The sequence below is a fragment of the Ipomoea nil genome, unplaced genomic scaffold, assembly GCF_001879475.1.
Source record: "Ipomoea nil cultivar Tokyo-kokei standard unplaced genomic scaffold, Asagao_1.1 scaffold3104, whole genome shotgun sequence".
NCBI classification, from domain to species: Eukaryota; Viridiplantae; Streptophyta; class Magnoliopsida; order Solanales; family Convolvulaceae; genus Ipomoea; species Ipomoea nil.
In genome coordinates, this window is record NW_017619532.1 from 978,530 (window position 1) to 994,555 (window position 16,026).

Sequence of the window (16,026 nt, forward strand, 5' to 3'; positions counted from 1 at the left end):
TGGAGTATACCTGGGAATTGCATATCATGTTGACTGCATAATTTGTTTTGCTTTTCATAAATCTATGCCGATGTGATAATACAATTTTAGTTAATTAAGGAGTAGCCACATCATCCTTAATTTAATTAAAATTGTATATCAAGCCTTTCCAAATCACATAAAGTTTAGGCATAAATTGTGATTAATTATATGTAATATAATGAAATTTAGCCCACATGCTATTTTATTATATTTATATGATTAATCAGGATAAAAATACCAAAATATGACCCTAATTTAGCTCACAGGCAATTATGTGTTGGCATATAGTCTTTGGTAGTTTTTATTATTGAGAATAGAAATTCAACCTTGTACACATCTCATTTCTATTCTAAAGTTTTCTAAAGTCCATTTTGCGTAAAAATTTAGCCCACAAGCAATTTTTATGCATTTGGATCTTTGACATTCAGAATTTACATTGGTAATGTATGTGATTCAGTTCTTTCTGTGCCTCAAAATTCTAATCCAAACCTTTTACCATTACAACATCTCAATCTGTTACTCACACTGACTTGAACATGGAAGTTTTAGAACTTAGGGGTGACAACTACAAAATTTGGAAAGAAAGGATTCTTCTCAATTTAGGGTGGAAGGACTTGGACTTTGCTATCCATAACGAGAAACCACCGGTCCCCACTAAAGACAATACCCATGATCACATTGCACTATATGAGCGATGGGATATGTCCAATCGGCTCAGTACAATGTACATCAAGGCGAAAATTTCCAATGCGATTCAATTCGGGGTTCTGTTAATGAAAAGCATAAGGATTTCCGAGCATTGCTCAAGTCCATTGATGACCAGTTCGTCACTTCAGAAAAGGCTTTAACAAGCACCCTCTTCATGAGATTCTCCTCTCTCCGTCTCACTTCCGTCAAAGGTGTGCTTGAGCACATCATGGAATTGCGGGACATTGTGGCTCAACTTAAGACTCTTGGGGTAGATATATCAGATGACTTTGTCGTGTACTATGCTTTGTACACCCTACCATCACCATATGTACCCTTTTAAATTTCTTATAACACGCATAAGGAAAAGTGGTCCATAAATGATTTAATGACCATGTGTGTTCACGAAGAAGGAAGGTTGGTGTTATGGGCAATGTTATGGACCGGGATATTAGGATCGCGTCACAGGCCTAGGAACTTAAGAACACAAATGAAGCGTTTCTGGAGTGCTTCTTCTCTCCAATCTTCCCTTAATAGAAAGTCAAATATTCTGAATTTTCCAAAGTCCCCTTCTTCAATTACATAGGTAGCTATTTATACATAATAATATAAAACTACCCACTACCCACTACCTAAGTGGTTGTAACTACCTAAGAAAGTGACTATTCCACTACAATAATAATAATAATAATAATAATAATAATAATAATAATAATAATAATAATAATAATAATAATAATAATAATAATAATAATAATAATAATAATAATAATAATAATAATAATAGTAATAATAATAGTAATAATAATAGTAATAATAATAGTAATAATAATAGTAATAATAATAGTAATAATAATAGTAATAATAATAGTAATAATAATAGTAATAATAATAGTAATAATAATAGAAATAATAATAGTAATAATAATAATAATAATAATAATAATAACAATAATAATAACAATAATAATAACAATAATAATAATAATTGTAACAACACTATGGTTGTAACATTTCTTCGCCCATCAAAAATTGAACGCGTCACTGGACGAGCCGAGGGAACGGATGCTCTTGATTTCCCTCTGGTTGTAGAGACAACGAAGGAAACAAAAAAAAAAAGAAATTGATTGAAGAGTTTTAGAGATCTTCCTCTTCCAAATGTCATTAGACAATTTCCAAGTTCAAAATTCAATGCCTTTTTTTCAGCACTTCCAAAACTATATATACCTAAGACCCAACGTTAACTTAACGTTCATATCCCCAAAATTAGGAACTTTAAAACAACTTTAAAACTGATAGAAATTAAACAGGAAAACATGACTGATATAAATGCTTAGCTTCTGATTGTTTCTTCTTGCCTCTTGTTGCTTCTTTGTTGTTTGCGCCTGTGGTAAGTCTTCCCTATGAATGTATCATCAGACCCCTCCAAGTCAACAAGCTTGTCCGTAAGCTTGAAGTCTGGAAATAACGACCGAAAGTGGTCTAATGGCTCCCAAGAAGCATCTTCCGTACCGGCGCCAAGCCAATGGACTAGAACTTCCTTAACGCCGCGATTCAGCCGAGATCTGGACACGAGGTGGGGTTGAAGCAAAACTCGACCATCGCGTAACGGGGGCAGTGCCGGGATAACTTCCGGCGATTCCCCCTGATAGGGCTTCAACAAGGAGACATGGAACACGTCGTGAATCCGACTAGAGGAAGGCAGAGCGAACTGGTATGCGACATCCCCCACGCACTTGAGTACGCGAAATGGACAAAAAAACTTCGGCGAGAGCTTGTGGAACACTCGGCGGTTGACCGAGAGCTGACGGTAGGGATATAGGCAAAGCCAAACCCACTACCCAACATCATAATCAACGTCGCGGTGTGAGCGGTTGTAAAACTTCGCAATACGTACTTGAGCAGCCTTAAGTTGGTCCCGAACCAAGGCGAGAAACGCATCACGGTCCTGCAGTGCGACATCCACTTCTTCAAGTTTAACCACCCCCGGTTCGTAGGACAATAGATGTGGAGGGTCGCGGTCGTAAACCACGCGGAAGGGCGAAGTCTGCAAAGCCGAGTGGAACGCCGTGTTGTAACAGTATTCGGCCTAGGGAAGGCAATCAACCCACCGTCTAGGGCAGTCACATACCAGGTAGCGTAGGTACATAGCAATTGTGCGGTTGGTGACTTCTGTCTGTCCATTCGTCTGCGGATGATAAGAAGAAGAAAAGCAGAGAGTAGTCCCGCTGAAACGAAACAACTCCTTCCAAAAAGCACTCGTGATGCCATGGAGTTTGATGATGTGTGTAAAAAATATGCCTGCAATCGAGGTCGCCGTATAAGGGTGGCCTAGAGGAATGAAATGGGCGTATTTGGACAGACGGTCGACGACCGAAATAATCAATGACTTGCCGTGAACTTTTGGTAGGCCTTTAATGAAGTCCAGCGAAATGTCGCTCCAGATAAATGACTGGATAAGCAGAGGCTGGAGGAGGCCTGCCGGTTGGAGGTTTTCCCACTTACAATGCTGACAGGTAGGGCACTTCCTCACGAACTCGCGAATGGCTCTGCGCATTCCCGTCCAAAAGAACTCCCGGGACACACGAAAAATCATCTTCTGGGCTCCTTCGTGCGAAATGTCGTTAAAGCCTGCAATAATAACGGGTATTAGAGGAGAATTCGGAAGAATATATAACTTACCCTTGTATTGAATTAGGTCCCCGTTTAAGGACCAGTGGGGCCCTTCGGCCCCATCACGAATCGTTCCCAGTAAGGCTTGAGCGTTGGCTGAAGCGGCAAGCTCACGACGAATAGAATCCAACAGCGGAGAAACCGGAGCGGATAAGGCCATTAGGGAAAGGGCATCCTCATCCCGCCGAGATAAGGCATCGGCAACCGTATTCAGTCAACCGACACGAAATTCTACGTCGAAGTCATACCCCAGAAGTTTACTAATCCAATGGGGCTGAAGGGACGTGGTGAGGCATTGTTGAAGCAGGAATTTCAGGCTATAGTGATCGGTGCGGACCGTGAAATGACGACCTCACAAATAGTGTCGCCAATGCCGAATCGCTTAAGAGAGCCCAATCAACTCTTGTTCGTATAAGGCCAGTTTGTGGTGCCGAGTGGCGAGCTTCCGACTAAAGAAACCCACCAGGTGGTTATCTTGGTGCAAAACTGCACCCACCCCTACCCCCGGTGCCGTGGTAAGTGCGACCTTTAGAGCCTGAAAGGCTGTCGTCGCTTCGGGTGACCACGCGAAGCTGTGTTTCCGGAGAAGTGACATCAACGTGGCAGCGATGATGCCAAAGTTCTTTATAAACTTGCGATAAAATCCGGCTAGTCCAAGGAAACCACGTAGCCCTCGAACAGATTGTGGCTGGGGCCAATCCAAGACCGTTTGGACTTTGCTAGAGTCCATAGAAACACTAGCGGCGTCGATAATGTGGTCGAGGTAAAAAACCTTGTCAACGCCAAAAAAAAAAACATTTTGATTTTTTGACCAACAGTTGATGACGCTGGAGAAGATCAAACACCGTCCGGACATGTGAGATGTCTTCTGCCCAAGACCTGCTATAAATTAAAATATCGTAAAAAAAAACTAAAACAAATTTACGAAGTACGGAGTGAAAAACCTCATTCATGAGGGCCTGGAATGTGGACGGCGCATTGCAAAGGCCAAAAGGCATCACCAATAACTCAAAATGGCCCTGATGTGTTCGGAAAGCCGTTTTTTGAACATCCCCCGGGTGCATGCGAATTTGATGATATCTAGACTATAAGTCCAATTTCGTAAAGAAGCGTGTCCCATGCAACTCATCCAGAAGTTCATCGATCACCGGGATCGGGAACTTGTCTTTTATAGTTTTAGCGTTTAATTCCCTATAGACTATAGTCAATACAAAATCGCCATGACCGATCCTGTTTAAGCACCAACAACACCGGGGAAGAGTATGGTGAATAACTAGGACGAATAATGCCTAGTTCCAACATGGAACGGCATTGACGCTCAATTTCATCCTTCTGTGCCTGGGGGTAGCGGTATGGCCGAACGGCCACCGGGTCCGCGCCCGTGACTAATGTGATGCAATGATTGCACCGACGAGTAGGTGGCAGTGCCGTATGCTCCTTAAAAAGATCAGAGTAGTCGGTCAGAATATGCTCCAAAGCATTATTAATGCTATTCTGGGGCCGTATGACATTAAGCAAATGGACGGGGGGAACGAGTTCCCCTTGCCACGTTACGGGCTGGCCACCACACATAAATGTCATGGTAAGCGCGGTAAAATCCCAAAGAATCGCACCTAACGTGCGCAACCAATTTACGCCAAATACAATATCAAAGCATACTAATGGAATAACAAATAAATTAACAGGGAAATAATGGTTGTCTTTCTTAAGAGAAACGTCGTCGCAAATGCCAAGTCCAGTAATCCGTTGGCGACCGCTACTTGTAAATACGGGCACGTTCGAGTTGGCAAGCCAAATTTATTTGTTGTGCGAGAGTCCACAAAGCTGTGTGTGCCGCCAGAGTGAATTAGGGCTGTGATAGGAGCATTATTTAAACGCAAGTTCACACCCATAATATTTCCGCTCCCAATTCCCGAGATCGCGTGCAAGGAGATCTCTGGATTCTCCATTTCGCACGCGACGTCCTCTGCCCCTTCGTTGATCGCTGGAGCGGAGCCTTCGCCAATCACCAACAAAAAGAGATGGCGGCAGTTGTGCGCTGGAGACCAAGGTTCATCGTAGTGGAAGCAAAGGCCTTGTGATCGCCGGCGCTGGTATTCGTGACGGGAGAGGCGGCGTTCAGGGGGCAGGCTAGCAGAGGGTCCCCCACGCATCGCTCCAGTGATGCGTGACTGGGAGGTCGCTGGTCTAGGGTTTGCAACTGAGCTACCGGTCGAACCTGCCGCAGACGTCGCCGGCCGGAGTTGCTAGGGTTGCCGCGTCGCAGTGTACTGACCGGGTCGCGATGAGTCACCTGCAAAAGGGGAAGAAGGGAAACAGTTCGGCTGAAGAGGCGGTTGGCCGGAGAGACAGTGCTGCCGGCGTGCGTAAGTCCGGGCGAGGTTCATAGCCACGTCCAGGTTCACTGGCTGTGCAGTTTCGACATCGATCCGCAACCATTCGTCCAACCCGGCAGTGTAAAGATCGACCTCCTGGTCAGGCTGAAACGGCGGAGCGCGTACGAACATGGTCTGGAATTCGTCATTGTAGTCATCCACCGAGCGGCTATTCTGGTTGAGCTTTGCCAAACTTCCCAGTGCGTTGCCGCAGAGGCCAAGGCCGAAACGAATCAAACATCGGGACTTGAATTGGGGCCACGACATCGCCGGCTCCTCCATCTCCAAATGGAAGTGCCACAATTGTGCCACCCCAGTCAAGTGATAGGCAGCCATATTTACGAACTCTCCTGCCGGCGTACCCTGGGCGCGAAAGAATTGCTCGCATTGGTGCAGCCATCCGGTTGGATCTTCGTGGCCACCGTAACGAGGAAATTCCAGCCGGGCAAATTGAGGAGCCGCGGTGGTGATCGCGGGGGCAGTGTGGGCAGACACGGCATCATTCAGGGGCGGAGGTGGTGGCCCATCGTGGCTACTGGAGGCGTCAGCGGCCGGGGTCTTCCCCGTTAGCAACTGCCGAAGCAGTTGGAGGACTTCGTCCTGGTTTTCCCTCGCGGCATCGCGGTCTGCCCTCATGGCAGCGCGATCCTCGTCCTGATTTGCCTTCAACATAGCAACAGTATCCTAGAGAGCCTTGAAAGATTATGCAAAGTTCTCGCCCAAGGCGTCGGGCTCTGATACCAAATTTGTTATGGGTTCGGGAATATATGAACGCGTCACTGGGCGAGCCGAGGGAACGGATGCTCTTTATTTCCCTATGGTTGTAGAGACAGTGAAGGAAACAAGAAGAAAAAAAAAAAAAGAAATAGATTGAAGGGTTTTAGAGATCTTCCTCTCCCAAATGTCATTAGACAATTTCCAAGTTCAAAAGTCAATGCTTTATTTTCAGCACTTCCAAAACTATATATACCTAAGACCCAACGTTAACTTAACGTTCATATCCCTAAAATTAGGAACTTTAAAACAACTTTAAAATTGAAAGAAATTAAACAGGAAAACATGACTTGATATAAATGCTTAGCTTCTTACTGTTTCTTCTTGCCTCTTGTTGCTTCTTTGTTGTTTGCGCCTGTGGTAAGTCTTCCTTATGAATGTATCAGTTGGTGATGGAAATGGGAGAAAGTGTCATGCTAGCTACGGCACACAAGACGTCTAGATCTGGAAAATCTCGAGGTTCCACTTCTAAGGCTAAGGGGAAAGGAAAACTTTCACCTCAAGCTGACATAAAGAAGGTGCATAAGTGTTTCTTCTGTAAAAAGAAGGGACACATGAAGAAAGATTGCATCAAGTACAAAAACTCAAAAAGTGGATCGAGAAGAAAGGTATTCTATCCTCATTCATTTGTTATGAATCTAATATGTCTGAAGTTAACACTAATACTTGTTGGATTGATTCTGGTTCAACAATCCACATTGCAAACTCTTTACAGGAAATGCAGGATCTAAGGAAGCCGGTGGGAAGTGAATGAACCATCTTATCAGGAAACAAGATGGGGTCACAAGTGGAAGCCATTGGAACATGCAAGCTAGTTTTAAGTAGTGGCTTTGTTTTGATTTTAAATAAGACATTTTATGTACCAAGTTTCTCCCGAAACTTGATTTCAATCTCTAGAGTTGTGACGTTGGGTTTCTCTTTTAATTTCCAAGACAAGCGTTTGAATATTTTTAATAAAACAACTTGTGTTGGATACGGTACATTGTCTGATGGTCTTTATGGATCAACCTTTTAGCAATAAAAAAAATGGGAAACTAATCTAAATGTTTCAAATTTCATGGCTTAGCTTGAGATAAATTGAATGAAGTTGAACTCAAGCCATTAAGGCAAATAAATCCTCGTTTAATATAATTTTAATGTTATTCATTTCCTTTATTTACTTTACTTTAGGTTACATGTTTAGGAGAAATGAATGTCATTCATTGTCTTGTAATGGAGTCTTTTGATCTCCTTGAGAGTGTTGTATTTTAGCATATTTAAAGGCTGAACACAAGGAGGGATGGTGATAGATGATTGAAGTTGAATCCAAAAAAAAAAATGTTTAGGCATTTTGTTGTCTCTCTTGTGTGTTGAGAGATGTTCTTCTAGGCTTATCAAGATAATTACCAATCTTGTGGTGTCATCCATTCCTCATCACCTAAGACTAAGGTGTGGTGGAAATATCCTTATAAAAAAAAAAAAAAATCTTCTTCCCAAACTCTACATCAGCCAAATTCCATCTCCATCTCCTCAAACCGCAGTTCTTGTTGTTTTTGTGAGGAAAAGATCGGGCATTCGGATGATTGTTATCCCTAAAGATCTTCATCATCATTGTTGAGCCAAATTTGGAGTATGGTTCATCGGTTTGTTGTAGAATCTGCCTTGAAAAAATAGAAAAGAAGTGATTGATAAATTGATTGAATATCATATTGCATTTGCTATACTTAAGTCCATATGTTACACATCGTTTTCTTTTATCCTAACTCTTCTATTACCTGCAGACGAAGAACTCATAGCCCCTTGCCTTTGCAAAGGCACGCAGGAGTTCATCTACAGGGAACGCTTAAACCACTGGAGATATGTAAAAGTGAGCAATTTCTATTCCTACGTATAGAACCCACAGTAGAGCGGCGGTAGGGTGCGTGCAATAACCCGCACGTTGGCAAATACAGTTGCACACTTCGATGAGACAAACAACGTAACGTGTAATTCCAGTGCATGTCATGTGTCTGTTCGGGATGGCATACAAAGGTGTAGGGGAAAGTGGCTTGTAGTGGGGCATTAACTACTCTAATTGTACATAGTTGTGGATCGGCATGGCCATTATACCCTGCTAACACTAAATCCTAGGTATGTACTGTAAGCAAATAGTAAACACAAACTAACCTCCGGCAATAGTTGTTCTTTTCAATTGCCTTGTAGTTGAATGCCTTAGTTGTTTGCTGTAGTAATTTGGGCAGAGTGTCTCTCACTTGTTCTCCGATTCAAAGAGGTGTATAGTTTTGTCAAAATGACAGTGACCTGAGCAGTGGGGGGACCTAGTCTTATATAGCCTATTAACCATCAATATAGGCTTTGTAACGGTTGTAATGGTAACCGTTACAATTGGCACCCCTTAATGGCCATTAAGGCCATAATAATCTTGCACCATAAATGGAAAATGTTACATTCTCCCACTTGGTGCAAGAACAAACTTAAAGAAACAAAATACATTAACTATAGAGATATGTCCTCTTAATATGAGTAGTATCTACTATAATCACAATGCAACTTGTTCTCTACGTACTTTATATGCTTAACAAAAAACATAATGGATAAACCTTATGTTTATTCCAGGTCCAAAAGATATATATTTTCTCAACAATATGTACACAATACAATAACGAGAAAATATCTGAATACTTTAAGAATTTCATAAAAATATACTGAATGTATAGTATACAAGTTTTACAAAGTGGGCGGAAATCCCATTTTCTCAACAAAATCCATAAACTTGAATGGTGGCATGCCTTTACTTAACGGATCAACAATCATCAACTTAGTGCTTATATGCTCAATTACTACTTTCTTATCTTTAACACGCTCCCTGATAGCTAAGTACTTGGTGTCGATATGTTTACCTCGACTCCCACTCTCTTATTGTTTTTAGCCATGAAGACTGCAGCTAAGTTGTCACAATAAACCTTTAATGGCTTAGAAATAGAGTCCATAATTTTAAGCCTTGAAATGAAATTCTTAAGCAATACACCTTGAGATGTAGTCTCAAAACATGAAACGAACTCAGCTTCCATAGTTGAAGTGGTGACAAGAGTTTGTTTAACAGTTCTCCATGAAACAGCTCCACCGGCCATGATAAATATATATGTTCCCCAAAGTTGATTTCTGATAATCAACACAACCAGCAAAGCCTGAATCAGAATATCCAACAATGTCCAAAACGTCCATCTGCTTGAACACAAGCTTATAATCCCTTAGTACCCTTGAGATACCTTAAAACCTTCTTTGCAGCTCCCTAGTGGTCTAAACCTGGATCACTTTGATATCGTCCCAGCATTCCAACAGCAAAGGTGATGTCCAGCCAAATACAGACTTGAACATACCCGAGGCACCCGACAACTGGAGCTTAAGGAATATTCTTCATGGATTCTCTTTCAAAATTATTCTTTGGACATTGGTCCAAACTGAATTTATCTCCTCTCACAATAGGAGCTGGACTTAGTGAACAATCCTGCGGTAGTCCCAGAATACATACCCCGGGATCTATCCCTATGGATCTTTATGCCAATGACACAAGATGCCTTGCCCATATCTTTCATATCAAAGTTCTTAGAAAGGAATTGCTTAACCTCGTGCATCATTCCCTTATCATTTGTTGCATGTAGAATATCATCCACATATAAAACAAGAAAACAAATTTTACTCCTACTTGTCATCTGGTATATGCAGTGATCTAAGGGACTTTCTACAAATCCATATGAAGAAATGACCCCGTCAAACTTGATATACCATTGGCGGGAAGCTTGTTTTAAACCATAGATGGACGTTTTGAGCTTGCAAACCAAATGCTCACCTTCACTAAAAGAGAATCCTTCAGGTTGTTTCATATAAACCACCTCTTCTAGATCACCATTAAGGAATGCCGCTTTCACATCCATTTGTTTCAATTCAAGATTGAAATGTGCAACCAAAGCCAAAATTATACAAAGTGAATCTTTCTTTGATACAGGAGAAAATATTCTCGTGTATTCGATTCCTTCTTTTTGAGTAAACCCTTTAGCAACGAGCCTAGCCTTGTACCGCTCGATGTTGCCTAGTGAGTCCTGTTTAGTCTTATAGACCCATTTACAGGCAATGGCCTTGGCCCCATTAGGCAACTCAACAAGGTCCCAAACTCCATTGCTCCGCATGGAACTCATTTCTTCCTTCATGGCTTCATACCATAAATCTGACTCTTTACAGTTTATGGCTTGTGAAAATGTTTCTGGATCATTTTCAGCTCCAACATCAGACTCTTGCTGATACACTATATAATCACTAGGAATTGTCGGTCTTTTTTGCGCGAGTAGATCGCCTCAAAGTTAAACTACCATCTTTTTGAGAAGTTAGCGGTTCAACTACCGCTTCAGGAATTTCCTGAATTGGTTGATCTACTGGAATAATATCAGCATTTTATGGAACTTCTTCAATAGGTTGTTCAATACCCATTTGAACTTGAGGGGTGCTTGAAACTATTATCAACCTATCTGATGACGTAGAAGGATATGATTCATTACGATCATGATTAGAAATCAAATCATTGAACCAATCCCTCCCACTAATCATGTCATCTTCAAGAAACTTAGCATTTCTTGATTCCACAATCCTAGTTGAATGAGATAGACAATAAAATATGTACCCCTTGGAGGACTGTGCGTATCCAATAAAGAAACCACTAATAGTCTTCGGGTCCAACTTCTTTTCTTGTGGGTTATATATCCTCACCTCAGACGGGCATCCCCAAATACGCATATGTTGCAAACTCGGTTTCCAACCTTTAAATAACTCAAATGGTGTCTTTGGGACAGCGATCCACTTGATGCACAATCAGCCTGGCAAATTTCTTAATTTTGCACATGCCTTAATTTTTTGAGTTTCTTGGTATTGTATGGCACAATTAAATTGTCCCCTCAGCTTTTTTTTTTTTTTTAATTTTAAATGCACTTGTTTTATTAGAATTTTTAAATGCTATGGGTGTGTCCTCATCATTCCCTTACTCTTTGAGAAGATTCGTCCTCGAATCACACTTGGCACAGTCAAATGAAAATGAGTAAATTTCCAACCGTATTAATTGAATATCTTCATTAGAGAAAGTGAGTGAACCCCTGCCTCTTTGAACTTCGCACAACAACAGCCCAAATGCATTTAAATTTTGATGCCATTTTGTCATCCCTTCCAACCTATTCTCAACAATTGAATCACATCCATGAACCCTGCAATGAACTTAAAATAGGGGTTATATGGTTCTCAAAATCTTCTCTCTCATTCTTTTTCCTGCAAGGTTCAAAACACAATTCTACTTCCTTATTTTCACCTTTTTTCTCAATCTCTTCTTCCTTTTCACTCAACATTCCTGATATTTGTTTGCACATTCTTGTTCACACATGTTTACATATTCAATCATTTCTTTTGAGCTCTCATCATATGACAAGGAAATAGACGTCGAATTCTCAATTTATTTTTGTTGCAATCTTTCTTCAATTTGTTTGGCATGGTATAGCAAAGTAAACAAGCAACCACTTGCACCGGTGAGGAAGCAATTGTGCAATTTCTTTTTTAGCACCATACACAAATCTATTCTTGGTAATTACAACTTTCTCAATCATCCCATCTTGAATCATCAAATCTCTTAACTTGTTGTAGAATTCTTCCACAGTGAGTGATCCTTGTTGAAGTGTATTTAACTCAAAAGACTCCATGAAAGAGTAGAATCAATGATCACAATACTAGAAAGCACATGGAAGGGTATAAAAAAAGAAAAAAAAATCTGGATAGTTCTTTTAGAGTGATTTTGAAAAAAAAAAATAATTTGACGTGTTTCAAATGATATTTTGACCCAAATTTTATTATGGTTAGCAGGAACTATGAGTTGGGTTCAACCATAAAAAGTTTTAAGGCAAAAAGATAAGTGGAAGTATTTTTCTTAAAATTTTCTTTTGAACTGTACATGAAGACAATTTTTTGGGAAAAATCTTATGGTTGTGTTGAATTCAAAGAATTTTTTTGTGTTTCTAGGAGTATGATTTCTACACAAAACTTTGATGAAACAATAGAATGGTAGGTTGGCTACTTCTAAATAAAATTTCAATGCAATCAGATATGTGGAAGTATTTGTTTTTGAATTTTTGTTTCAAACTGTGCAGTTTAAAATTTTTTGATAGAAATTGAATTGAGCATACATTAAAGAAAGGAGTGTTTTTCGTGACCTGATTTTTTTGTGAGGAATAAACCGTGTGCTCTGATACCAAACTGATACGGATCTTTGGGGATGAACGGGAGAATTGATTCGCCAAAGAATTCTTTGAATGCTCGATCTTTTCCTCACAAAATCAACATGAACAAGAAATACGGTTTGAGAGGTTGGAGATGGAATTTGGCTGGGTTTGGGAAGAGGATTTTTTGTGTTTTCTTATAACGATATTTCCGTCACACCTTGGTCTTAGATGATGAGGAATGGATGACACCACAAGATTGGTGATTATCTTCATACGTCTAGAAGAACATCTCTCAACATATAAGAGAGACAATAAAATGCCTAAACATTTTTTTTTTTTTTTTGGATTCAACTTCAATCATCTATCTCCTTCCCTCCTTGTGTTCAGCCTTTAAATAGGCTAAAATACAACACTCTCAATGAGATCAAAGGAATCCATTACAAGGCAATGAATGACATTCATTTCTCCTAAACATGCATATATGTAACCTAAAATAAAGTAAATAAAGAAAATGAATAACATTAAAACTATACTAAATGAGGATTTATTTGCCTTAATGGCATGAGTTTAGCTTCATTTGATTTATCTCAAGCTAAGCCACGAAATTTGGATCATTTAGATTAGTTTCCCACTAATTTATTTTTTATTTTTTATTTTTTTGCCAAAAACATGGTCCAATTGATGCACAATTTGCCTGGCAAATTTCTTCACCAAATTTTATGAGTTTCTTGAAGAAACATACGCCTATAGTGAAAGAAATATCATTGAAATATAATTGAGTTCACTAGATGAATGATTAAAATATACAATGGTCACCAAAAACCCAAAAAAAAACCATACAAATGAAATAAGCTATTTGCAAGGTATTTGAAGCCTTCAAATAATAACTCCATCTACAAAGGATTTAGAGTTTGAAGTTGTTGTTCATGTCTAGGATCTAGTGCTAGCAAGGAATAATGGTCATGCTGATCCACCACTATGTGTAATTGGAGGAGTAGTTAACGCCCCACCCCATGCCACTTTCCCCTACATCCTTGTATGACATCTCAAAAACACATGCACACGATGTGCACGTGAATTGCACGTTTCGTTGTTTGTCCCATGGAAGTGTGCAACCGTGATTGGCAGTGTGCGGGCTATTGCACCCTACCACTGCTTTGTTCCGGGTCCCATATGTATGAATAGAAATTGTTCACTTTTATAGCTCTCCAGTGGTTTAAGCATTCCTTGTGGACGAAGTCCTACATGCTTTTGCAGAGGCGAGGAGCTATGAGTTCGGCGCCTGCGAGTAAGAGAAGAGTTGGGATATATGATAAGGATGTATAAGACAAGTACTCGAGCAAATGCAATATGATATTCAATCAATTTTTCAATAACTTCTTTGATGTCGTTTTCAAGTCAGATTCTGCAACAATGACTCACTACTACAGATAGAGCGGGAACATAACATGGGGTTGGGATTTGCACCAGCTGAACTCCTACAGATGGAGATGCCATTTCTAAAACTATGTTGTAATATGGATATTTATATTATTGAAGGATAGAATGGATTATTAGTTAAATATACTTTTGATATTATTGTTGGTTTGAATTGGATTATATATGTTGGAAGGAAATGAGAACCAGATATTTGAATTGTATGTTGTGTGTGTCTCTATATAATTTATTTTCTCAAAAAAAAAAAAAAAAAAAAAAAAAAAAAAAAAAAAAAACTTTTAACACCACCAACACCAACATCAACGACTACCAATTGCTACTTCGTTATAATAATAAAATATAAAAAATGGTTAAGTAAAAGCAATAAAATGATTATCAATAAAGTAAACAATACTATGAATTAAAAATAAGATGGTAGGCATCACCGGGATTGCAATCTAGTTTATAGCTAGAATAGCCATGCTAGCTCATTGTTATTATTTCGTTGAATAAAGCATTTAAAATTAATTTTGGAATAGACACAATTTAGCAATCTTAATGAGCATCTTCCTATTTAATATGTCAAAATTACGACACTTATAGCTGATTAGGAAAATGCAGAGTCTATTGAAGACAAATTAAGTTGTCATTAAAAGGCATCATCATAGGTGGTGGCCGGTGGGTGTTGTTGGTTTTTGCTTCTTTCTCGATCACAATCTTTCTATTTACTACATATTATTAAGAGGTTATGTTGTCAAAGGAAAACAACTCATGGTATATAATCTAGAAATAAGGAAACCATACGATGAGTTGGTATATATATTCAATATAGTTGTATTGTAAAATAAGGTTACACAATGAAGAAATAATTTATTTCATTGGGATTAAAATATATATACAATGGTGAGCAACATCCACAAAAAGCATGCATACAAATGACTTCAGAAGCTATATATGTGTAAGGTATTTGGGGCCGTCGAATATCACCTACCCTCTACAATAGATGAAGAGATCGAAGGTGTTGTTCATGTCTCGGATCTAGTGTTGGTGGGGTATAATGGCCACGTTGATCCACCACTATGTACACCTGTAACATTTAAGAGAAAGAATTGAAATAAAAATAACATTATTTAAATGGACTATGATACGTCTTTTGAAAAAATTTACACTCGTATTAAACCTTGGTAAGATCCCGTTTCATGAGGATTTGATAGTGCCTGTGCCAACTCTTATGTACACTTGTGGTAGCAAGAAACAAACCATATGCAATACCACAGAAAACAAAGACATATATGGTAACAATGATGACAATTGTAGCAGGAAAGCAATTCCACATCAACATGGCCAGGAAACAGTTTTGGCAGCCGGTGATACGTTGGTCCAAAATTAGCAAGGGAAATGCAAGTTTTTAAGAAACAATAACATCCCAAGACAAGAAGGAAGACCAGTGTGTAAACACAAAAAGTAAACTTTGTATATATTCCGAAAATTTCGTGTACAGCGTGTGTATAAGTCAAAGTGCAGGTACAAAATCTCTGTCTAGTCCTCTGATTCTTCACTGACGTTATCTATGGAAGTGCCTCCGGGATTCAAATAGCGTAGCCTCTGAGATTCAATTGGCGCGTGCCTCCGGGATTCAAGTGGCGTAGCTTCCGGGATTCAATTGGTGTGATCTTCAACAGCAAAACATCAAGCTCCGAAGCAATTAACTCTGCAAAACATTAATTAAAGCGCCTGCAATGGCTTCAAGTTGCCTTCAAAAGGCTCCAAGATCTTCAAAGTACCTACAAAAAGGCTTCAAGTTGCTTCAAGATCTTTAAAACCTGTAAAAAAAATGCCTTCAATGCCTT

The 16,026-nt window shown here is 39.6% G+C and overlaps 1 long non-coding RNA gene across 1 annotated transcript; it reads left to right on the top strand.

Moving 5' to 3' along the window:
* The first annotated feature begins 944 nt into the window (after window positions 1-944).
* Window positions 945-15,577, top strand: LOC109166658. The gene is made up of 3 exons (XR_002051700.1): window positions 945-1,125; window positions 8,862-8,866; window positions 15,567-15,577. It is a non-coding gene; the product is annotated as an uncharacterized LOC109166658 (long non-coding RNA).
* Window positions 15,578-16,026: the final 449 nt, after the last annotated feature.